The sequence below is a fragment of the Sitophilus oryzae genome, unplaced genomic scaffold, assembly GCF_002938485.1.
Source record: "Sitophilus oryzae breed Bouriz unplaced genomic scaffold, Soryzae_2.0 scaffold_1274_pilon_pilon, whole genome shotgun sequence".
In the NCBI taxonomy this organism is placed as follows: domain Eukaryota; kingdom Metazoa; phylum Arthropoda; class Insecta; order Coleoptera; family Curculionidae; genus Sitophilus; species Sitophilus oryzae.
Window position 1 is genome coordinate 1,761,243 of NW_022145920.1, and position 26,917 is coordinate 1,788,159.

Sequence of the window (26,917 nt, forward strand, 5' to 3'; positions counted from 1 at the left end):
ACAATAAATTTTGACAAGACTAAGATAATAACTAATATGGTGCCCAGCGAACACATGCAAATTCAAAACAACAGAATAGAATTAGTCCACAAATATGTATACTTGAGCCATGAGATCAAAATAAGCAGAGATAACCAAACCTGTGAACTGGCTGGACAAATTACCTTGGGATGGGCGGCTTACGGAAAAATGAGGGACATCTTTAGAGCAAATATCCCAATACACCTGAAAAGAAAGGCATTTAACCAATGTATCCTCCCGGTTTTGACCTATGGCGCAAAGACACTCACTCTAACAAAAGCAACCGCAGAAAAATTGAGAGTGACACAGAGAGTTGAGAGTGACACTATGATTGGCCTGAAGGAAATGAAGAGATACGCCGACGTACGGGAGTGGAAGACATTATCCAGCGAATCACAAAACAAAAGTGGAGATGGGCTGGACACATTGCTAGAATGGCAGACGGGAGATGGACCAAAAGACTTATAGAGTGGAGACCAAGAGCCGACAAGCGTAGCCAAGGCAGACCTCCCACCCGATGGACCGACGACCTGAAACGAATAACAACTAACTGGATTGCAACAGCTAAAAACCTAAAAACCGCGAGAACTGGAGACGTTTGGAGGAGGCCTATGTTCAACTATGGACGTGAAAGGGGGCTGCGTGATGATGATGATGATGATGTTGTTTTTGTTAATTGACTCAGTCAAACTGTCCTGATAAATAAAATAAAATTCTCGAAAGCTTGACAAATTTGAAAAAGTAGTTTTATTAGCCCATGTGGTAATGACATGATCCAAAATGACTGCATCCTCACTTAAATTTAGAGTTTCTTTAAGTATTGTTATATAGATAAATATAATAATAGTAAATGCAGAAAGTTTCTTGAAGTGTGAGAGTAAGAAATAGTTCTTTTTTATAGATTTTTGTATGTGATGTTTTGTAGAACACACACCTTTGTTTTGTATTAACACACACTCTAAAATCTCTTTTTTTAATAAAAATTGCTTGATTATATTTTTCATATGGTTTTATACGATTTTTTCATAATATTTTGAAGTAAAAATTTATCACCTAAAATTGTAACCACTCCAACCACCATACCATTGTACCAGTTTATTTCTTTGTAAAATAAAATAAATTGATTTGAAAATTATTGGCAGATCACACACTATCACTTTGAAGGATTTTGTCGTTGGACAGAATAGATACTTTTCATTAAACAGTTTTTATAAGATATGGAGTATATATTATGTGTATAGTTTTATCTAAATACATTCAGATGCAAAAAAAAACGAAGCGAAGAAATTTTGGTGTGTCAAAATTTCAAAACACAAAAAAGTGTCATATTTTTATTATTTTTAGCACTATCTTCATGAATATTTCAGCAAACTGTATATAATTATATCAGCTTTAATTCGTGAACTCAGTTTTTTATTATAAACTTTAGTATTGGCATATTATACAGGGTTAATCGAGGGGTTGTTTTTTATCCTAACTTTAAAACACCCTGTGCTATAATTTCGTGTGTAAATTTTCCTAAAATATAATTTTACGGTAAGAACCATGTCTCCTGATCATTTTGTTTTTTGGATCATAGCAATACATGCTTTGGTTAATTTTTAAGAGCGAAATGAACTGATCACGATTATTTTGCAATTTTTTCAATTATCATTACTTTTGATGTAATTTTTTAATATGACAAGATGGTTTTGGTGACTATTGTCGTAACGTAATATTACGCTGCATCGGATACTCTGTACTAAATAAAAAAAACGTTAAGGACTAACGATACAGTCCTGGTTTTAATAAACATTAATAACGATAACAGAACTAACGATATTAAAGAAAACATCTCTATACTGTATACTAAGTATACATCTGTATACTAAAGTATACAAACAGAAAAAAAAATTGTAAAAATACCCTAATACTTTGTATTGCCTCCCCTAGCTGCTATAACTGCCTGTATACGTCCGTTCATACTGTCATTCTACAGATTGTAGAATCTGTAGTGTAGAATTGTAGATTGCAAACATCATATTGCGTTATGCTTTCCCATTCTTCTTTAAGAACCAAGCGAAGTTCATTTAATGAAGCTGGTACCGCTTTCTGACCTCTAACCCTCCTGCCAAGCATTTCCCAAATGTCGAACATGATGGGCAGTTCATAGTAGTATATAGTTCACAATAATCACCAAAGCCCCCTTGTCATATTGAAAAAAAACTTCAAAAAGAAATTATAATTGAAAAAATTGGAAATTGTTGGGGGCAAGTTCATTTCGCTCTTAAAAATTAACCAAGGCATGTATTGACATGATCCAAAAAACAAAATGCTCAGAACCATGGTTCTGATCGTAAAATTATATTTTAGGAAAATTTGCTCACAAAATTATTGCACAGGGTGTCTCAAAGTTAGGGTAAAAAAACCCTCGACCCTGTATAATATGCCAAATACTAAAGTTAATAAAAAACTGAGTTTACGAATTAAAGTTAATATAGTTATATACCAGCTTGCTAAAAAAATCATGAAAATAGGGCTAAAAATAAGAAAAATATAACACTTTCAATTTGACCAAAATTTTCTCCGTTGCGTTTTTTTTGCATCTGTGTGTATAAGAAATATGACAAATAAATAATATCGAGTCATCGACCGTTTCATTAAAGTATATTTAAGTAGTGTATTAAATTTATTTATAGTTCAAAAGTAATGATGGTTTTTTTGTTTAATAAAACTTGAATTATTCTGGAAAAGATTAGTAAATATATTTTTCATTGGTTTCTTTTCATAAAGTTTTTCCTGCCTCTCTTTGAAACAGTAATTAAAAGAAGCACTTTAGAAAATTAAGAACTTTAATACAGAGCTCTTGGTGGCGTAATTTTATGCCAGAAATTCTGGTTTCACTGATTAACATAAATCTTACGATTTTCATTTCTACTGTCATTTGTAAATGAATATTTTTGAAAATATGAATAATATTACGAATAATTCTTGTTTTCTTCAATTTTAATCTTCCATAGAAAGAGACTAATTATTTATTACTAGACATTAAATATTAATTTTGGAAGGAAAATAAATTATTCTCATACTATTTTTGTTTAATGTCCCTGGTTATAATTGGAAAATAATAGATATATTTTAAGTAAATGTCTCCTTTTCGCTGCCAAAGCAAATCAGGACTGAGCCTACTGCGTGTACTACAGATTCTAAACCACTGTACTTATAATAGCCAACCGACATTGCCGAATGTATCGATTCATACGAGATATCCGATCTCATCCGGTCTCTAGCCGGCCTGAATGAGCAATATGGCTCAATACGTTTTTATTCTTAACTTTTGCCTTCATAGATCGACATAATTTTAGATAGGTTCAGCCGACCAAATGTTTCATATAGGAATTATTTAATGACCAGTATGTCTATAATCTTAAACCTATTTTTAATTACACATTGAATTTATCAGGCAATAATATTGGTTTAGACCGTGCACAGACGTGTCGTCTTAAAAGCGAAGCGGAAGCTTCTCGAACTTGGAACGAATCTCCCTCCATTCTACTTCGTACGTAAATAATAGTAGGTCCACGAACGGGGCAATTGGCGGTCGACGCGGAGTCGATGTGATTGATACTATTATTTACATACAAAGATAGAGTGGAGGGAGATTCGCTCGGAGTTCGAGACGCTTCCGCTTCGAAAGCCAGACGACCCGTGTGCTAATGCTTTTATATATTAGAATATCAAAACATGCTTTTGCGGGTCACCCCAATACGATAGAGGAAAACCCTAAAATAATATCTTTTTTTATTAAAAAAAATGAAAATTTCATTCAATATTTTTCGTATTAGAACCAAGTGGTGTAAAATTGATAAACGCCATATTTAGGTCGAAAATGAGATATTCGAATAGAACTACTGAAAACTTATATTCAGTCAGTTTTCCGTTAGGAACATTTAACAATAAAGGTCGATTTATAGATTGAAAACGGTGCGGTTCGACGTTGCGGTTGCGATTATTTCTATTGGCTATTACTAACGTTTCAAGATCAACGTTCCTGTCGAAGTTAAAAGTTGGTTAACTTTTGACGTAAAACGTCAACCGCAACAACAACCGAAAAATTTATAATCAACAAAACATCCTGCGTATAAACGAACTTTTTACCGACCGTAACGTCGGGCGTCGAACCGCGACGTTTTCAATCTATAAATCGATTAATTGTTAACAGATCATCCCCATAATTTGTATCTAAGTTTAATCTTTGTGTGATAAATCATGAAAAAACTGAATATACAAATGCATTGTCTCGTTTAGAGGTTTGAAACTTTTGATACTGACTACAAAACCATAAAATAATTAACTAGAAAAAAGTGTCAACTCTGTGTTAAATCGTGGAAACACGATACGCCACCGAAAGCCTTCGTTGTCGTCTGGAGAACTAATTTTCCAATTGACAGGTTGACATGATGGCTTCATTTTTATTTCCGTTTCCGGTTATTCAATGGCGGGCCCTCTTTCAGTTTAAATGTATTTTGTACTCTTTCTTATCATAAATAAAACAAAACAAAATTTTATTCAAACATATTTATTTGAAATATGAGACAACGGGACTAAATAAATATAAAAAATAAAGAATTGAATGATTTCTACAGCAATTACTTAATTATATGCAATTTTAACGTAAATTAGTAAGGTATAAGCATGACTTACAGTAATTTGTAAATAAATACGCGTATTCACAGACATCAAGGATAGAAAACGGGGGCAGACATGAAAACGGGAGCCTTATACAAAAATCTGAAAACAGAAAAACAAATTTTTTTATACTAAAATTAACAATGTAAAAATATCAAGGTATAAAATATAAATATACTGTTTAAAAAAAGCGTCCATTATTCCCAAAGAGACCTGGTTTGTAAATCAAAAAGAAGCAAAAAGAGACTTTTAGTCGGATAACAATCAGATTGTATCAGTCAGATTTACTGCATTATTGACAATAAATCGCACATACTGGAGATAACTAATGTTGGCTATAGTTAAAAATGATCTTACCTTGCTGTAGATTGTTTCCATTTTCAAAAAAATCGCCGATCATAAACATAACAAAATTTTCTTGCATCTAAAAAATACAGAAATAGTGTTTATTTACTACCTATTTTTAATATACATGGGACATACCTAGTACTGCAGAAACGTCTTTTTCTCCAGGATTGTTCATGTAATAATATATTTTATATGCTTTACTACCTTTATATTTATAAATTTCTGCCGAAATATCAAACTGAATTTACAAAACAAAACTAACCGGAAAGAATTAAAATGGCGTCGAAATTTGTTCTAGAACACAGTTCTAAAACAAATCTGAAGTTGTCTCTGAAATCTGTCAATTCTAAACTGTGAAGTTAGACAATAGTTAGAGAGAAACATTGCTGTCGTTGTCTAGGCGGCCATACTTGTCGTCAGGAGATGACAGGATTGACACTAATGACTGTTTCCAATTTTCCTATTTCACTGTCACCCCCCTGTACAAAACTATTGTCGGGTAACGTCAGTATAAAGTGTTTATGTCGTCGCGTGCCTTGATACGGTGCATGGACTAGAAATAATTTCTGAAATATATAAATAAATTTGAAATATTTTTGTGCCAGAGGTTCAAGAGAAACTTTTTTGCCGTTTTTTTATGTAGAAAAATTCATGATTAACTTTAAAAAATTAAAAGTTCCCAAATTTATCATTTCAATCAAATAAACTCGTAGCGATCTTTACCACAGAACAGATACAAATCAGAAATTTCACTGATGGGATTTTCGTTGTCAAGATTTAATTTTTTATGTTATATGCGCGCAGAGGGATCAAAACCATGCGCAAGGTTTTTGTGAGGTTGCCAAGGTGACCCATAATTCTCAGTACTTGAAAAATGTATTTTTATATTATAATCCTACGGCTACATTTCTTCACTCATTTAGCATTTCTTTCACGAAATAAGTAACGCAAGTATACAAGAATTACCGAATATCCATAATTATGAGGAATTTGATATATTTGGAAAATTAAAGTATGCCTAAAAATTAACATTATTATTACGAAAAACGCGGCATGGCAACGTCCCTTGAGTGAAACATTTTGCGACGTAGTACGTAATGTAACAAAAATGTACCTCATTTTCTGTACAAAAAAGTTAAAAAATATCATTGAAATATTTAAAACAAAATAATTGAAATTGATTTTAGAATAAATAAAACCAACGGACATCGTCAATTTTGCACTCTATTTTGTTTTACTGCTAAATATAAAAAAAAATATTACTGCAATGGTAATTAAAGATTCAGGAATTTCTTTGTTAAAATCTGACAACTGACAACGTTGCTCAACATTTCTAACCTAAAAATATGAATGCATATTGTCATATGAACGGGCGGAAAAGTAAATTAAAATAATTTTAATTTACTTTGTGGTGTGTTTGTGATATTTTGTGACTATATTTGTTTGACAATTTTGATTATAATGGGCGTTGGTTACTGCTGTGTTCCCGGCTGTTTAAGCAATACGGAGGCTGACATGGGTCTTAGCTTCTTTTAATTCATAACTTCTTTTAATTAAATAATTTTAATTTACTTTGTGGTGTGTTTGTGATATTTTGTGACTATATTTGTATGACAATTTTGATTATAATGGGCGTTGGTTACTGCTGTGTTCCCGGCTGTTTAAGCAATACGGAGGCTGACATGGGTCTTAGCTTCTTTTAATTCCCATTGGATCCAAAAAGGTACATAATTATTTTTTATCTACACAATAAGGAATGTATCCTCTAGAATTTTAGACAATCTAGTAAGATTTTTTCGAAATTCTAGTGTTTTTGACAGACTCATGTATGTACAATCATCTATTAAATAACGAAAAATATTTTAATAAATTCTAGATGTTCTGAGTGGGTTAAGAACTGAAACAGGCAGGATTTTAGAGCAAAATCACTTGTAGATTTGCATAGAGGGTATAGAGTTCGTGGAAAACACTTTCAACCTACCATGTTTGCGGGAATGTCTCAAAGCCGTCTGAAGAAATTTGCTGTTCCAACTTTATTTATGTCAGATAGGTTCATAAGCATTATTATTAATTTTACTTGTTATTTTTTTCAAATCATCAGTTGCTTGTTTATCTGCACAATCGATTCCCTTGCACAAACGAACATTTAAATAAACAAAAATTGTTTATAGATAGACACTTAGAAAATCCAGTTTCAGTCTGTTCGTGGTGGTTCTGTGTAATATTTTCAATATTTTTATGACCAATACTATATTACTGAAAAACAAAAACTTTTGACAATAACATTTAGCTTTCAATTTTGCCTCTTAAAATCGTGTTTGTGGTTTGGTTGTGATTCAGGTTGTTGCTCAAAAAAATTAAATAAGTTTATTTTTGTAGACAATTCCATGATGGAAGTTGAAGCTACTATTCCTGCTGTTCCTGTTACATCTGAAGGTGAGTAAAATACTATTTTTTTAACCTTTTAAACACAATGCAATAGAGTATAGAATTCTAGTTTTCAATAAATATTATAATTTATGTTTTCAGCTGTTTCAGAATCTACTTCACCAGATGTAATTGCTATTCCATCAACATCCAAGGAAGTTACATCTGAAGGTGAGAAAAATGCTATTATCTTTTAAACACAATGCTGAATATAAATCTGAACTGCCATACCAATATCGGGTATAGAATTTCAGTTTTTAATAAATATTTTTTTATGTTTTCAGCTGTTTCAGAATCTACTTCACCAGATGTAATCGCTATTCCATCAACATCCAAGGAAGTTACATCTGAAGGTGAGTAAAATACTTTGTAAGCACAAGGCTAAATACAGGGTGGCGCACCTCATTGGTGGCGCGCCTCGGTTGATTATACGAAAACGTAAAGATATAGAAACAAAATATTTTATGGGTATATGTGGAAAGGCAATGTACTTAATTTAAAATTATTTTGAAATGTATAGGGTGTGTCAGAACTAAGATCCATACCAAAGTTATATTTTTTTCTTATGGAACACACGGTATTTTGATTCTTAAACATAAAATAAGGTATTTATTATAAGGGTTTAATATGTTTAAAAGCTTTGGTTTTTGAGATATTTAAGACATTTAAATATGCATGTTATAATAACAAAGTTTGTCAACACCCTGCACATTAATTTTTAAGAGTTAATTCTTGTGCTGACTTTGAAGGCAGAGAAATAAACTTTACTAAAAAAATGTATTGTATCCTTAAATGTATACAGGGGTATCAAAAATTGCTGGTCTATTTTAAATATTTACTTTACATAAAAACTTCGTTATTTCAAATACAACACTATGTATTTTTTTAAATAAGTCGAAGCAGATTTAAATGCTCTTTCAAACTATATTAGGCTTTCCTATACCTATCTGGCCCAGATTTTGAATAAAGAGCGACTTTTCAATAAAATGGCAATCATCATGGCAATTTGCTAGTGACAGTTATAGTAGCTCTTTTCAAAATCGACATTAGTTTATGGACTTTATTTAAATTTATAACAGTTTATTTTTATTTAATTTACCTACAATAGTTTAATAAGTATTTATTATTTTATCAAGAAAAATAAAGTAGTAGTTCTTTGATTTACTGGTAGATATATTGGATTTTCTATAAAAGAGCCAATTAAGGCAAATTCATTTTCTTCACTTCCAACAACAGGTTTCTGTCTAGTAGGTTTCTACATCTTTCCGTTGTTGTACAATCAACTGAGGCAAATGAGGTGCGCCACCCTGTATAAATCTGTACTTCCATATTAATATAGGGTATAGAATTCCAGTTTTCAATAAATATTTTTTTTTGGTAGTTTGTTTTTATAATATTTAGAGAAGATCAATATTTCAAATAGATAAATAATATTTTTTTATTTCTTGTTTGTATAGATTTTTCACAACAGACACCTACATCCCTTAGTGCAGACAGTCCAAGAAAACATGGGTTAAGGTTACAAATTAGAAGTTGGAAAAGAAAGTTGGAATTTCATCCGGAATATTCATTCATATTTTTTATAAATAATATTTATTTAAAACGGTAAAATAAAAGCAAAATGTGTTATTAAAACTAAATTTTTATCGATTTTACTTTATATAGATATATTTTTAAATACGATAAATTCCTAAATACAAATTTTCTTTACAATTTAGATATTTTTAATAAGCAAGTAAGTTTAGTTAGATCATAGATATTTATCTATTCTTTTTTTTTTAATTTTTCATTTGTATTAATAAATTTTAGGATCATTTACATTTAAGTAATTGCATTAGATTTTGTACCTAATATCACATTGCTAGGATTATATGTATAATTTTTGCATATTTATAATAACAAATAAAATGTTATTTTATATCAGTCAAATTGTTTTTATTATGTTCTGTCTACATTTTCAAATGAAGGTATGTATTGAAAAAATTTAAAATTGCTGAATCATAAAATCATGACAACGTCAAGCTTATAGTGGGACCCTGAAATTTACATAAACATAGTCCCAAACTGCAGTTAAAAGTCGCTTATTCCTATAAAAAATTCACTACAAATTAGGTTACTGCAGCAAAATCCTTATTACTTATTGCAAATCCTGCATTTTTTCATAGGCCCCTTTACACAAGTAAAATATTAATACCTTACTACTGACGTTTTATCCATTTCAATTTCCTTACCTAATTTTAATAAAATAGCATATTATCTAATAAATCAAGTTAGGATGCAAATATCTTGGTGTAGCAAAACCTGCAATATGCATCATACTGCAACAAAACCTGCAATATGTATCATACTGCCACAAAACCCGCCTTGTCCGAATTGTTTTTGTGATTTTTCTCTTTAAAAATTAAATATTAATTTTTATTTCTAGAAAAACTAGATACAAAACAATGACTCAACTCAATGAACACGTTTTTTTGTAAAATAACGCTTTAAACATTTGAATCAATTGACATGATTTTTCGTATTATTTTTACACATTATTTATTTTGTCACTACTAAATATTACTTATTTCAAATAAATACTGTTAAAAAAACGAAATACGCTCCTGTTACGATTCACACGTATCTGAGTTCGACCCTGGCTCGTTTAAAGCCGTCAACTAATGATCAGCTGAGCGGCGCGCAGAGGGATGAAATCTGTGCGCGATGAACGGAATTCTTACAACACACTTGAAAGGCACCGACGTTCAGTGAAATTTCTGATTTGTATCTGTTCTGTGTCTTTACCAAGACACCTATTTTACGTAAAAAATTATGGAAATGTATATTTTTCACTCAGTAGTTTTGTACAGGTACGGACAAAAAGTTCTTACTCTGCAAAACAGTTAAAAATATTTAGTTTGCGCCACGTACAAGTAGGAGTTACACTGACGTCGAAATCAGATTTGTCGTGTCAAAAAACCCACAAAAACCAATTTGGATTCAAATATCAACGTTAGTTCAAAAATTATTTAGAAAAATCGAGATAAATATAAAACTTCTACACCCTGTATCTCCGAAACGAAGCATTTTAGGAAATAAATTTATACGAACCTTTTTATAGTTATTTTTATCTGCCGAATATGCTGCCAAAGTTTCCCGAATACAATTCGGACCACACTGTGTAAAAAAATATATTACCATCATCATCATCATTTTCAACTCATTCAACCAATTCCAATTATGGTATAGTCTCCCTCACATATTTAGTTACTCTCTTTGTAGTTGGACCAATTATTATTGTCTATTGTTGGCTATGCGGGCCCAAGTTATCCCTGCTCATTTTCTAATATCATGGTCCCATCTCAGGTTAGGTTCTAGGCTTTTCTTCTAGGCCTCCTCATTCCTCGTGAGTATCATGCTGTATTTTTTGTGGTCTATCTGTTCAACGTCCTTCTTGCCAGGTGTCCTGCCCAATGCCATTTGAGGGATTTGACTCTGTGGATGACATCTATTACCTGAGTTTTTTTGTCGTATCCACTCTATTCTTTTACGGGCTCTCTTGGTTATTCCTAGCATATTTATTTCCATAGAGCGTTGTGCAACATGGAGTTTCCTTATGATGTCCGTTTTAAGTGTCCAGGTTTCGCATGAATCGGGCATCACTGGTAGTACACAAATACAAATTAGTCGAATGTTTTCGTCTTTAGATAAGTGGCATTCTAGATTTGAATATGATTGAGTTTCTTCCATAAGTACTTTATGCTAAGTTAATTATTCTTTAGATGCTTAGTATCTTTGCTAGATTCTTAGTCGCATTTTTAATCATTTGTTGGTCCAGTCCAGTTGACGGAAGATTTCTTCTAGTGTTGCTGTAAACAGCTTCGTTGTTGTATCGCGTTTTTGTTCGGTTTTTTAATTTAAAACATATATTTTTTCATACATAAATAATGCTGTCTTAGTACACAGTATTATAGGTCTGCAACTAAATGGAATCCCCAAGTTCTTTGTCAAAGACTGAGATCTACCACAGTCTTGGAAGACACACCACAATTTTCCAAGCTGAATGGGTTAGGGTACAACGTTTCGGGACAGTCCCAAAATGGAACATGCCAAAAAAAATCCTAGCAGGGCCATCCAAACGTAGAAGAGGAGAACTCTTAAAGGCTGATAGGAATGGAGCGCGTACGGTCACTGCAGTATACACGGGCCACTGCCGGCTGAGATCGCACGTACAAAGGATGGGACTGGTGGAAGACGCCGAATGTTGAAACTGTATGGGTGATGACGAAACGATGAAGCACTTTATGTGTACCTGCCCCGCTGGGGGCAGGACCAGGTTTGAGATGTTTGGCAAAACCACGCTAGACCTGTCAGACCTAGAAGACATACCACCCTCGGATATAACAGCCTATATTAAAGGGCTGGGTCTTGAGGGTGAACTTTAATGTTCTTTTTCTATTAAAGAGCTTGTATAAACTGAGCCACAATAGGCCCTCGAAGTCGCAGTGGATGGTACCATTTGGAACCCACTCTTAGTGAATACGAATACGAAGTTCTTTGCTATAAGAGCTGTAGATGCTTGACATACTATCACTATATTATAATTTATATTGATTAGTTTTAGTATTAATTGTTTCTAAAATTGTGATTAATTATTTAGAAGCAATTGAACACCATATTTGTTGATCTTGATGGCAAGACACACAAGATATTTATAATGCATAAATATTATTTAATACAATATAAAGTCTCTTTATTCGAACAACGAAACATTTCCATAAAAGAGAATAGGAACGTTAATGATTAATAAACAAAAAACACACTTCTAACTCAAATATCAAATATAACACAAAATGAAAATAAATAAATTCCATGAAATATATTTTATATCAGGTTAAATATATATTAATGGAAAAAAGATTATTAATATTAACAAGAATTATACCTTCAGTCTACCTCTCGCTTGTTATCCTTCCATTTTATTTTCAAAGCAGACATATCTGGAAGTGTCCGGAAGGCATTAGGTTATTTATAACCGTTTCCTGTATTCCTTTTTATACTAAAAATAGTTCCTTCCACGTGCCGTAAAATCCTATGTCTTTGTTCTTTTTAAAAAGGAAGAAAATTGCAATTTGCTGGAAAACTCTTTGTGCTAACGTGAAATAAAATGCATGTCTCCGTTAGATAAAGTTAAAGAAACAAAATGTATCGAATTATTTACTTCGGGGATGTTAAAATTTATTTACGAAAGTTGAAATCCTAGTTTACAAAAGCAAATATAATGAAAAATGTTTATTGTTACGTGAATCTGTACATTTGTTGTAAACAAGTTGCATTTAGAGTTTGTCAATTTTAATAATTTAATGGATTAATTCAAAACTACATGACATAAAGCTTATTTATGTTATGTATTTTTGAATCCAACATTCTGACACAATAATATATACTTTTGTCGGCACATAATTTTTGTTCTAAATCACAAACAGGGAAAAGTTTTGAAAAGTGGCAGTTGGGAATATATCTTAGATAGTGATGAGCGAAACCGGTATTGGTCTTGATCTTGATTTTTGTTCAAGACCAAGACTAGCGTTAGTTCTAAAAGGGCAAGACTAACCAGTGCAAAACAAACGCAAAACCAAGACCGAGGATGCAAGTCTGTTGCGTTTTTTTTTTCACAATTTATAAGTCATTTTTCATATAACTCTTAAAAAATAAATATGGATTTTTTTATTTACCCTCATAATTTATTAATTTAATCTAATTTATTTATTACTATATATGATAACTTGATCATCATTATTTTTAATTTATTCAACCATTTACAATTATTATGGTGTAGCCTCCCTCACATATATAGTAGCTCTCCTTGTCGTCTATTGCTGGCTATTCAAGCCCAAGTTTTTCCTTTTTAATTTCCTAATACTGTAACGTTTTTAGTTCGTTATTTTTTATATATGATTTATATGATGTCTGGCGTATCGTCATCGGATTCGGTATCGTTCAGGCCGGATAATTTATTTGACGCGCTTGGCGTAATTTTTACGTTCTCTAGTCCACAACCCTGTTATCGTTTGACACAACCCTGTTATCGCTCTGTGGAGGCGCTGTCAACATCGCTTCTGTCAGCTGTCTGTGCAGTGGACTAACTTTTGCTTTTAGCGCTCTGTAGCCTAACCTAACCATCCCGGCTTTTAGAAATGCTGATTATTTAAATCTTGCTGTATAATCTGAATCAGCTGCTATTTCAAAGCAATAGGTAAAGATGAAATATTATCCTTTTAGATTCGATATTATTACTGCATATTTTTAGGGTAGAGTTTTGGGTGTCCCAACTTAACTTGGATTTGTATTTTGCTGGCACGTTGGCGTCCCTTTTCTTTTGTCCTCCAGAATGTTACATGGAAGAAAGGACAGTTCTTTTGTTTATTATTGAGCCCCCGGAAGTGTTTCGAGGTAGGTTTATTTTGTTTATTAGACCTTGTTTGGTTTTTTAAACAAGAGTTTCGTATTTTTAGGGTCTTATACACGGACTGTGTCCAAGGTACGGGTAGTGTTCCCCCGTACCGTTATCTTATGGACGTACATTATCTTATGAACGTACATTGTCTTATGGACGGACTGTGTCCAAGGTATGGGCAGGTGTCCCATATCTATGTATTGATTCCAAGGTTCGGGCATTATCCAAGGTCGTAGTAGTGTTCCAAGGTACGGGTAGTGTCCCCATATTGCCACAGTATGGATACAGCGTAAGCCCCATGCTGCTTCGCTCCCATTTGTAAGCCTAGTCAGTAGCTACGGCTGTATTGGTTCATGGTGTCTCATTCTGGCCCCTTTTGTTGTTTTGGCCAACAGGATCGCCGACAGACAGTACAGAGATATGAGCCCACCTCACGCTGCTACTCTTCGAAACAGGATTGCCTCAAGAACAGCTAAATGTAGATTTAGGTTCAGATTTTCAGTCGATTTTCAGTCTTAACTTAATAACGTACATTTTAAATAATATCGTACAGACTATATTTAGTGGTTAGATTATTAACATTATGAACATTTATGTCGATTTAGTAGTTACAATATGATTTAGATCTTAGGTTTCATTACATTACGTCTTGTAATGGTATTACTTTCATACATATTTAGTACAACTCTTAACACCATTTTTTTTGACATATAACCACTATATATTTATTAGAACTCTACAATGTCATGTACCAGCAAAGAACATCATGAATAAATATAGTCATTAGTTTTAAGTAATATACAACTGTGTTTTCTTTCTCTGTACATGCCTGGCGCCCAATATCTGTATTTTTTTGTTTATTGTTATTGATTAGTTTTCTCTCTAGTGAAATACCTTACCCACGACTGCTCTCCGATGAAAAGCTGCCGTTCGCAGTGGTAATGTTTTATAAAAAACGCTACAATACCATGGTCCTATCTCAGGTTTGGTCTGCTTCTAGATCTTTTAAATCCTCGTGTGCACCATGCTGTAATTTTTGTGGTGCTTCTTGACAAGTGTCCTACCCATTGCCCCTTGAGGCATTTGATTCTGTGGATGATATCTATTACCTGAGTCTTTTGCCCTATCCATTCTATTCTTTTGCGTTATCTTCTATCGTCTCTCTTGGTTATTCCCAGCATATTTCGTTCCATTGAGTATTGTGCGACCTGCAGTTTCCTTATAATGTCTGTTTTAAGTGTTCAAGTTTCGCATGCATAGGTCATGACTGGTAGTACACATTGATCGAATGTTTTCTTCTTTAGATAAAGTGGCACTATAGACTTGAATATGATTGAATTGCTTCTATAAGTACCACATGCTAACTTAATTTTCTTGATTTCTGGTAGTAAAGATCCCGAGCTGTGTATTATTTGTCCCAAATATATGTATTCTTCTGGTCTTTCCAGTGTTGTGTTATTTATTAGAATATTTTTCTGTCCACTAGTTTGTTGTACAGGGTGGTCGAAATTGGTCTGTTTTAACAGAGAAAACCTATTTCTTGGCTAGATAGAGCAAAACTGACGTAGATGTCATGGGCTCGATTTCTGAGACACGATTAGTGGCGTAAACCACCTGTTGATATTTTATATATTATATTATACTGCCAACTGAGATACGGGGTATTTGATTTTTTTACCATTTGGAAAATTGCCCATAACTTTTGTATTTCGTGCAATAATAAAATTCTGTAAAAACGTTCTTAAGGCACTTTTTTAAGCACAATTTAGTGGCGTAGTCAGTTTTTTTTCTATGCTTGCTCTTTTTGTCAGAAATAATGAAAAATATAACTTTTTAAATGGAAATCATAATTGGCTATGAACTTAAATAAATGCTGGCGTTTAACCCTTTCCAACGATATAAAGTTATAGGTATCTATTTCTAACAATGAGAGAAATATTAGGTTTTTTTAACTTTACATCGAAGCAGGCCTTGATTTTGTGTTGGCCTGTTTGCCTAATTATTTTTATCACAATTTAATATTCTATATTATTATTTATTTGCATAATTAAAGACTTTTGAGAAGGTAAATTACCATTCTATATTAGTATTAGTAATTACAATTGAAATCTATACAATAAACAAAGAAAAAAACTAAAAAGTATTTTTTGAGTAACGAATATAGTTTTCTAAAAAAAGTCACTGAAATCGTCAAGAGTTGAAACGATTTATTAGGCGAACTGGTGCAATAAGTCCAAAAGCTTGCCTAGTAGCCTTCTCCAATTCTTCTCTCGTCCCAGTGGTTCTTCTCTTATAAGTAAGGTCTTTTAATTTCTAATAAATAAGTAAGTTCTTTTAATCTGGTTATATTCATCGCAATAATATTGATCAGCGCTAATTAACATTAAATAAGGAAAATCAAGCCGATTGAAAGATTCAAACAAATAATATCCAGGTCAGCAATTTAAAGATTTTATTTTTAACTTTTGTTGTGAATTTGAAGTCTCAGTGTACGATCTAATAATATGCATAATATTAATCATAGTTTTTATAAATAAATCAACTTCTACAAACTAGTTTCTAATGTTCTACATGTTCGAAAGAGTTACCGCCCTCTCTAATGCACAAATTTATTTTTCGTTCAATCTTATTTATAGCTCTTTGAACGTATCTTCTTCTTAACTTACTTCCCAATGCATTTTGTACTCTCTATTGTAAATGTTGAAATGTATTGATTTCACTTTTACAAATGACCTCAGGTAATGAAAGGTAGGGAAATTAAGTTGGCCTCTGTATCTCACAAATTATCAGTTAACTTGAAAATCTAAAAATAATATCAGATAGCCCTAATAAAGTGGCTATGAAAACGTGCAATTAGTTTTTTAATTTTCTAAAAAGTAACACCAGAAAAAAATAAAATTGATTTTCATAAAAATACAACCAGTGGTTCTTCTCTTATAAGTAAGGTCTTTTAATTTCCCCCATAAAAAAGCCGAAAGGAGTTAAATCACAAGATCTAGCAGACCAAGATATGGGCCTCTTGTTCAAATCCAATTTTCTCTAAATTCTCCATTTAATAGTTCAGTTGTAACCCTGGCGTTTTAATTGTAATTGGTAATTCTAATATAGAATGTTGATTTACTCTTTCAAAAGTCTTTAATTATGCAGATAAATAATAATATCGAATATTAAATTGTGATAAAAAATAATTAGGCAACTAGATCAACATAAAATCAAGGCCCGCTTCGATACAAAGATAAAAAACCTAATATGTCTCTCATTCTTAGAAATAAATACACATAACTATATATCGTTGGAAACGGTTAAACCCCAGCATTTTTTAAGTTCATAGCCAACTATGATTTCCATTTAAAAAATTATATTTTTTATTATTTCTGACAAAAAGAGCAAGTATAGAAAAAAACTGACTACGCCACTGGATTGTGCATAAAAAAGTGCCTTAAGAACGTTTTTACAGAATTTTATTATTCCACAAAATACAAAAGTTATGGGCAATTTTCCAAATGGTAAAAAATTAATAAAGTATCTCAGTTGATAGTGAAAATATCAATAGGCGGTTTACGCCATTAAATGTGTCTCAAAAATTAAGCCCATGACATCTATGTCGGTTTTGCTCTATCTAGTCAGGAAATAGGTTTTCTCTGTTAAAACAGACCAATTTAGACCACCCATTACTTTAGTTTTTGCTAAGTTCATTTTAAGACCCAGTTTATTGCTGGCAGTATTTAGTTCGCTAATTTATGCTTGTAGTTCTTCAGAACTATTAGACCATTTTTTTGACAAGACCATTTGGACCATGTTATCTGCGGATCTTAAGTGGTTAAGATATTATCCATCTATTTTTAATCCTTTATTGGCCAAGTCCACTTGACGGAAATTTTCTTCTAATATTGTTGTAAACAGCTTTGGGGATATCCCTGTCGTACTCCTTTGCCATTTGGGAACTCTGGGGTTGCTGGTATCATTATACCCTTTCTTTGGCTTCTTTGTATATATTGGCGAGATAAGGCCTTTCAAAACATTGTTTCGCTAGGGCTTCTATTATTGCCTTAGGATATATCGAGTCGAAAGCCTTCCCAAAATCTAAAGGCTGTGGCTAATGGGTTTTAGTATTGTTTTGTTCAGCTGATAATTTCTCTTAGTGTATGTATGTGACCAATCGTGCTGAAGCCGCTTCTAAAGCCTGCTTGTTTTCGCTGTTGTGCAGCGTCTGGCCTTTCTATACTATTAAATAAATAAATAAAATTTTCTCTATTTTCAAGCACCATGCAAAGAGAAAGTTCAAATTAGGTCGTGGTTTTGTAAACAGTCGGTTTTGTTTAGCCGTGGTTTTGTAAACAAACAAACACCTTTTATCTTTTGTTAGATAATGGCAGGTAATTTTAATTAATCCTATTTCTACATTGATTTATACATCACGTTGATAAATGTAAACAGTGCAAGTTCAGCATTTCTGTTTTTAACTCATCACTTGCGTTTATCACTGTTACGGGTATTTTGCTCTTTTATTTCAAAAGAAAGTAAAATATATGGCGCGATCGTATTACGACTCTCTTCTGTTTTTGACAGGTTTTGTAGGACTAAGCCAAATTCACGGTCATTGACTCAGAAACGATACAAACCTCTCTGACAAGACCCTAAAGGTCTGAAGTGCATTAAAGTGTAATGGTCCAAAAATACACGTTAAAGTTTCAGTTTATTTATTTATATTGCTCTACAACAGTATCTAATACTCTACATAAGTATCTATAATAATTGAATGATAATAATTTTTAAAATGTGACTGTTGGTCTTTCAAGTTCAGTGTCTTTTACAAATGATTACTAACAGGTACACATTCATATCATTTACTCAAGAACTGGCCAATCAGAATTGGTGTACCAGTAAATTATATTCTCGATAGTCCGGCCTTTTTTAGAATAATTAATTATAAATAATATTAGGGATACACTTATTAAATTACAACAACTAATTTTAATTTAATAAATAAAGACATAAAGAAATAATAATGAACTTTGATGTATCAATTTGTTAAGTTGAGTATATTAATAAGAGAGTGTTTAGATTTTCCATACACTCACCGGCACAAAAAAACACCTTAAAATTTTTATGTATTTTAAAGTTTTATATATGGTTTACTAGTGGACCAATTTCGAAAATCATTTAAGTAATTTGTAGCTAAATTATTTGATTTTCGAGGTACGAGCATTGGTATCTCCCAAACTGTAATAGATACGAAGATGGTTATAATGGGGCAAAGTTGCCTCCTTGGGATGTTTACCAAGATACCATCAAAAAAGTTATAAAAATTTCAAAGATTGCTGAGTTCTTTGGAAAAAACGGATTTTTTTTAAATTAATTTAATTTTTTTCTGTCGTTAGTTTTTAGAAAATCAAAAAGCTAATTGCACATTCCCGTAGCCACTTTATCAGGGCTAGCTGCTAGCTGATAGTATTTTTAGATTTTCAAATTTACTGATAATTTATAAGATACAGAGACCAACTTATTGAACCTGTATTTTTTATTTGAAGTTTTGAACTTGATATTTTTGCGGTTTTTTGAACACTTGATACTTTTTTTTCTTTTGGGTACCTTATCAATAACAAAACTATTTAATTATTATTTAAAATAATTAAAGTCCCACTCCGGTTTTAATTTAATCTGGTTATATTCATCGCAATAATATTGATCAGCGCTAATTAACATTAAATAAGGAAAATCAAGCCGATTGAAAGATTCAAACAAATAATATCCAGGTCAGCAATTTAAAGATTTTATTTTTAACTTTTGTTGTGAATTTGAAGTCTCAGTGTACGATCTAATAATATGCATAATATTAATCATAGTTTTTATAAATAAATCAACTTCTACAAACTAGTTTCTAATGTTCTACATGTTCGAAAGAGTTACCGCCCTCTCTAATGCACAAATTTATTTTTCGTTCAATCTTATTTATAGCTCTTTGAACGTATCTTCTTCTTAACTTACTTCCCAATGCATTTTGTACTCTCTATTGTAAATGTTGAAATGTATTGATTTCACTTTTACAAATGACCTCAGGTAATGAAAGGTAGGGAAATTAAGTTGGCCTCTGTATCTCACAAATTATCAGTTAACTTGAAAATCTAAAAATAATATCAGATAGCCCTAATAAAGTGGCTATGAAAACGTGCAATTAGTTTTTTAATTTTCTAAAAAGTAACACCAGAAAAAAATAAAATTGATTTTCATAAAAATACAACCAAACCAAACCAAACAACTCAGCAATCCTTGAAATTTTTAAAACTTTTTTGATGGCAACTTGATGAATATCTTAAAGCGCAACTTTACCCTAAATTAAGCATGTTCGGATCTATTACGGCTACCGGGATATCAATGCTCGTACCGCGAATTTGTAGCACCCTGTATAGTACATGTTAATTAAGCCCGGTTGACACGATCCAAGTGTACTTTGATCAAATTCACTTTGACGCTGCGCGCGTCTCACTTGGATGCTGTTCGGATCGAACCAACTGATTTAAATTCGGTTGATCCAAGTGGGGTCCACGTGAAACGCGCGCAGCATCAAGGTGAATTTGACTCCGAATTTGAGCAAAGTACCCTTGGATCGTGTAAATCGGGCTTTAGTATTTGTAAACGAATAATATATGATATACCTAGAGTACATATTTTCTAATTATAACTATTTATTAATTGAGTTACACTTACTTTAACAACTAAATTATCTTTTTGTGTGTACTGCAGAATATCTCATATATTAAATGTATTAACTGTAAACAATTTCGTTACAATTATGTTCTCCGTAACATGACCTAGCTTTTCTAATTGAATACATTTATCCCGGGAGCAAGAGGGACGAGAAGGGTTTATCTGATGTCATTGCCGGTTCGGTCTTAACTAAATTTCCGGTCGGTTTCCTTTGATGATCGCCTGCACCGGAAGGATACAGCTGGCGAGTGTTATCACCCGTCGATTTTTAGAGTGATTTTCACGATAAATACTAAGAACAGTAAATAAATTACGTTAGTTGATATTCACATTCTTCATCCTTCTTTGTATAGTTTTTTTTATCTCCTATTCTATATTATAATGGTATTGTTTTTAAACAAAAAATGTCTACAACATGAAATAAAGTTTTATTATAGAATCTCAGAAAATAATTCTAATAATTTTAAATGGTACGTATTTTATGGCTAAAATGGATACTTGGCTAGTTTTAAAACTAGCCAGCTATTTTGCGAACTAACTAAAAGCGCTGTAATTTTGAAAGAATCCGCCCGTTCTTGCAAAATAGCAGGCAGCCCACGGCTAGTTTACAAACTAGCTGGTTAGTTTGCAAACTATATATTCGTATTGGATAATGTCATAATTTTATATTTTTGTTTGTCTCCATTAGTTTTAGTCACCCAAAATAGCAAGATTCTTGGCTAGTTTACGAACTAAAATCTTTGCAATTTAAAAGTGAGGTTATGCCTACATATTCTTCATGTTGAAGAGCTTATTTGTGTTTCTGTGTTTGTACGCGTGTTTATGTGATTTTGTCAACTTAAGGTGGGTTCAAGTAGCAAAATAAAATAAAAGAAAATAAAAAAGAAGAAATGATTAGTTCTGATATGGGGGCATTCAAACAGCCAAATAAAATAATAAATATACATTTTCAAATGAGCAATACGTTAAAATTGGATTAAAATTTAGCTTTCAGTTTAGTTGTTGTTTATGATAATTTTAGTATTTGCAATGTACTTATTTATTCAACGGCAATGTACTTCTCTATTTATATTGAAATTATGCAATAAAATAAATCCAAATCTTAAAAGTATTTATATGTAGGTTAAAAGCTCTTATTATACTTCAGTTGGACACGTCCTCCTAGATCACCCTGTAGTAATACTCTGTCACTGTTTTGAGCGCATGTTTAAAGCAATGATTCACCGCCTACCATATCACACCACTTTCGACAAGGAGATACGCGCGCCATACTAAGTTCTGTCCTTTATGATTATTGCCTTGTGCGCACATGCAGCAATGATACAAACTTACAAATTACAAACAAATAAAGAAAATCAATGAATATCTAAAAAAATTAAATTAGGTAAAAACCAACCAACACCACCAAATAACCAACTAACCAATGAACAGTGTTTCCAACTCTCAAAAATTTATCTCCCTAAAAATCTAAAACGCTCGCATCAAAAATCCCTAAAATATCCCTAAAAACCTAAAAAATATCCCGAAAAAAACCCTAAAAATATAAATAATAATAAATAAACAATTTGTTGTGTTTTAAGTGGTTGACCTTGAAACGTCTGATCACAGCAATGTAGCCAACTGTTCGAAACTTTCCATTAAAGCAATATCAAACCTTCTTAAATCAACTAACATCCCCACAACTGTTATCCAAGATTCGGTGATTAAAATAAATAAATTATTTTGTTTTATTTATACTTTCCTATTAATTTTGAAAAATAGCAGTAGCGGTTTTATCTCCTCTTTAGTAGCAGTATTCCATTGAAATTTTATCCCTAAAAATATCCCCAAAAAATCTTACTCCCTAAAAAAATCCCCATATAGATTTTTTCTCCCCAAATTTAGGGATAAAATCCCGGAGTTGGTAACACTGCCAATGAATTAACACCCACCAAATAACCACGCTAACCAGCCCGCCAAATAACTGAACCAATCCAACCAAAAAGAGTGAAAAGTGAAACCAATGCAATCAAATCACGCTATAAGCGTTTTTTTTATATTTTTTTATAAAAAAAAATATAAAAAAGTTTTGGTACGGTGTGAGATTTGAACCACAGACCATTCGCTTACGAAGCAATGAAATTCAAATTCAAATCATTTATTGAGTAGTTAATTCTTACAATATAATAAAAAGACTATATATACAATATATACAAAATTATAAAGTGTACAGTGGCTTGTTGTTTTCCTGGTGGAGCACTCATCCACTAAATCGATCCCTGTAAACAAGGGGGCCGTTGTTGTGTCCTTTATTTAGCCCTTTATTAACCAGGCGATGATTGCACGTTCCGCCTGTGCTCACACATGCATTTTCAGTATAAAGGCAAAGCCGTCATTCTTGTTTTCGAGCAGAATAGGTCGTAATTAATCAGCCAATCAGTTATATCTAAGGAAAAAACTCAAAAAAACCCTAGTATGTTTAATAAAACTATCTGTAAATATTGTAATGTTTTGTGTCGTTTTTGTCTGTAATTTGTCAATGCCAGTCTATTTTGTGAAAGCTATATATAAATACTTATAATACCATCAAAAATAGAATAGTTTTAAACTTGTATGTACTATTTATTTAAATATCATTATAGACGGGTAGTCTAGCATAGATTGGTGGATGTTTTGTGGGCGTCATATTATGTCGTCTTTGTTGTGTAATGTTTGTTGTTAGAGGGGAGTTATGTATTTGTGTTGTGTAAATTTTTTGTGATAGTGTATCGATATGTTCGTTCACTGTTGGTAGGCGGGTTATTTCGTGAAGACGAGTGAGGCGAATATACCGGTCACTACCCGTAATCTTACGTAACGTCTTACTTTGTAGTTTTTAAAGTCTTAGTCTTTGTTTGTCGGATATTTTAATCCAGGCTGGATAAGCATAGGTTAGGGTTGGTCGTAATATAGTCTTATATAACAGTATTTTATTTTTACTGACATATGGGATCTGGATGAAAGAAGCGGATAGAGTTTTTGTAAAGTCGCATATGTTTGTTGTATTCTGTATGTAGTGTTTAGTATAAAGGATAGTCTTCTATCAATCTTTACACCAAGATATTTGACACAAGGTTTTGGTTGGATGACTGAACCTTCAATTGTCAGTGGTTCATGTATAGTGGTGTTGCTTCTCTTATAAGAGAGTAGAAGTTCTTCTGTCTTGGTGGAATTAATTTTTATTTTCCATTTTTGAAAATAAGGTATTAATCTATGTAAGTGGTATTTTAACTGTTTGTTGGCTACGTTAGCGTAGTAAAATTATTTAGTTAAAAATAATAATTATGTTATGAAATTCTAAACAAAAACAAAAAACCGATCGATACACGCACGCTTGACACTTTTGACAGTCGCGAAAACAATCCACAAAGCATTCCAACGTTGATACTTTTTGCACCGTCACGAAACTATTCGAAGTCCGCGCATGCTAACAAAGTGCAAGAAAACCGATTCGAGTACGATTTCGAAACGATCCCGAAATGCTGGTTGGAACGAACCTATAATATTCTTCAATTATGCCACTAAAATTACATAAAATGATGAAATATGAACCAGAGTACTTTTTATATCCTTTCATATTTTATATTGTAAAACTACCGCATTTTTCTACCTTTGAAATATATGTAGTGACACTTTTCGGGATTTTTTATTAATGAATTCGTACTCACGTTTTAATATAAATCATGTTTTACTGCACGTTGATATAATCCGAAAAAGGCCGTTAAATAGATCGACGGCTTGTCAATTACAATATCACAGGCAATTTAGTGCCGCTTTTATCTTTTTACCGTTGGAAAATAAACAGACTGGATTAAAAATTGTGTAATTTGCTATATGCAGATATTAATGATTTATATTAAAAAATAACAACTGTATATCGCAACTAAAAGCCATAAATAAATTAAATTATACTATAAATAAAATAAATATAATTACTAGCTGACCCAGCAAACGTTGTTTTGCCATATAAATTCTTCCTAGTTTTAGCAATTAAATAATAAAAACACAGAACCTTTCCGATAAACTACAATTCAACACATTTAATCAACTATAAATAACAAATAATACGTCAGGAAACTTTAATAAACACAGACAGCATTGAAACGAGCGTGCTGAAGAGGATACATTAAAATACGCAACCAACCGTCCAATCAGATGAAAGAGGTACGTACCCTATCGTTGGGTATTGTGCAATCACGTGATGCTCATGTCGTATGACGGTTAAATCTTTGGTTAGAATTTTTGTTGTTGTTTTTACCGAAGAGTTTTTACCTGTTTTTACAGTTTTTACTTTATTTTTCTATTTACATCAGATTTATATTTTGTAATTGCCTATCAGACAATACGTATTTAGAAAAATAATAAGAATTAGGATCGTGTTTTTTTAAATCCTGGATATTAATTGGAACCCTTGGTAACATTACTGCTTTTGATATAAAAAGTGCATTTTTGATTATTTACTTGGGTTAGGATATTAAAATATCGGTTGGATTGTACGACATAAATAGATGTAGGTATGATTATTTATATATATGTATGTATTTATAAAGCTTACTATCTGTTTTGCATTTTCAGTTTTTGATCAGACATTTGATTTTATTTGTGAAATGCCCACAAAAAAGCTTCCAATGATTCAACATCAGTGTGTTTGCTGCATAATGGATCATTCCTGCTGAATTTTTAGATCATTTGAAGACTACACGGAAAAAACCAGATAATATGTTACATTTACATAGAAATTGACAGCGAGACAATTTTATAGGCAAGTGTTAGCATTATTCGAGGCACCATCAAAGAAAGCAATAATAATATGCTTAGTCCCAGAGATATTACAGCTTAGTTATTTTGCCCTACAGGAGAAAAACCAGAGTAGTTCACTTGTAATTGCATTTTCTCGGCTCCAGTTAAAATGAACAAAGCTGGTTTTTCCTGTGGTCTTCATTTGAAATAACGTAAATAAATGTTTATACATATGTATGTGATGATTAAATTGGTGTTAAGGAAATAAAAATGTCTTTCGATATTAATATATATTTTTCGATATTAATATATACCTAGGTATAGGTATATGTATATTTATTTTGAAATAAATTACACTTTTAACAGTTTAATGGAGTTTTTAAAGCCAGTTATAATATTTATATTTTAAAAACTTGAAATCATAATGTGGATGTAATCACGCATTAAACCACAGACTAACTTATATAAGTCAAAAAGTAGATTTTAGTGTTAACTTTATATAACTTGTAAGTAAAATAATATATAAAACAAATATGAAAAAACCAACAATTCTAATGTATATATTAAAATACAGTACAATAATAGGTATCTGATATCCTCACTTAACGTAGAATAATATTCTACCCAACTCAATACTATGTCCAACATGAGTTTCAAATATATCGGGCCCTAATCGTTCCTGAAAATAGTATTTTTTTACATTGTTATACCATATTCTAAACTATTTAATATTTCAGTCACTTAAAAAGTTAATTTGTATTGAATAATTGCCTACCATTAAAGCAAATTTGGACTAGTATTCTTAATGGGCATATTCTGTGTATGGATATAGGTACTTCCTCCAGATTTTGGGTTCAACCAATTTATTCTTAAAACCTGAAACATCTACATATAAAAAATAGACAGGTTACTAATTATAATAAAATTTACCCTTAGAATTATACTTCTTTAACAAATAATTTCCATTGGTATACTTTTCCATGACAAGTAATCAACTTCCTAACATTTTTTAATTGATGTAATACTTCCTCACGATGCGAAAAGAAAATCTTTTCTTTAGCACACAAAGGACAAACGATATGTTGGCTTACTTTCAGATTAGTTACTTTTCCATAGATATCCTCATGTCAATTCAAAGACGATGAACATGAAAATGATCATCACATGAAACATCACAAACTAAAAACCTAATAAACAAGTTTATATCGAATATAGAAATAAATTTAGTGTTCTTACCTATTGTCGTCCAAATCCACGTTAATAGATAATTAATTTTTTGGATTTTTATCTTTTATTTTTAAATATATCTTTCAAACTACTGGTTTTAGTAATTATTAAATTAAACGAACTAAAAAGTCAAAAATAATAAATAATAAACAATTAATTCTCTTGTCAATTGTCAATTTTCTCCAGGTACCGAACATCATCGATAACGCACGATCTACAACGATTACTCCTTTGATCTGATTGGACGGTTCAATGACGGTTGGTTGCGTATTTTAATGTATTCTGTGCTGAAGTGTCTCATCACACTGGCGCGACCGACAGCGG

General features: G+C 31.8%; 1 protein-coding gene and 2 long non-coding RNA genes across 5 annotated transcripts in view; 1 reads left to right on the forward strand and 2 right to left on the reverse strand.

Annotated features, from left to right (window-relative positions):
• LOC115874318 (potassium voltage-gated channel protein Shaw-like) overlaps nt 1–24,593 on the reverse strand; it is a 162,510-nt gene extending 137,917 nt beyond the window's left edge. For 2 of the 3 annotated variants that reach the window (XM_030889424.1, XM_030889423.1), the window contains exon 1: nt 24,571–24,589. The gene's annotated coding sequence lies outside the window, so the exon portion shown is untranslated. Of the gene's footprint in view, nt 1–24,570 lie in introns of all 3 variants that reach the window. The other variant, XM_030889425.1, reaches the window with a different exon arrangement.
• Nucleotides 24,594–24,747: 154 nt separating this feature from the next.
• LOC115874322 lies at nt 24,748–25,329 on the forward strand. The gene is made up of 2 exons (XR_004048816.1): nt 24,748–25,140; nt 25,202–25,329. It is a non-coding gene; the product is annotated as an uncharacterized LOC115874322 (long non-coding RNA).
• Nucleotides 25,330–25,902: 573 nt separating this feature from the next.
• LOC115874321 lies at nt 25,903–26,678 on the reverse strand. The gene is made up of 4 exons (XR_004048815.1): nt 26,603–26,678; nt 26,297–26,553; nt 26,142–26,242; nt 25,903–26,045 (listed from the first exon to the last, which is right to left on the reverse strand). It is a non-coding gene; the product is annotated as an uncharacterized LOC115874321 (long non-coding RNA).
• Between the last annotated feature and the right edge of the window lie 239 nt (nt 26,679–26,917).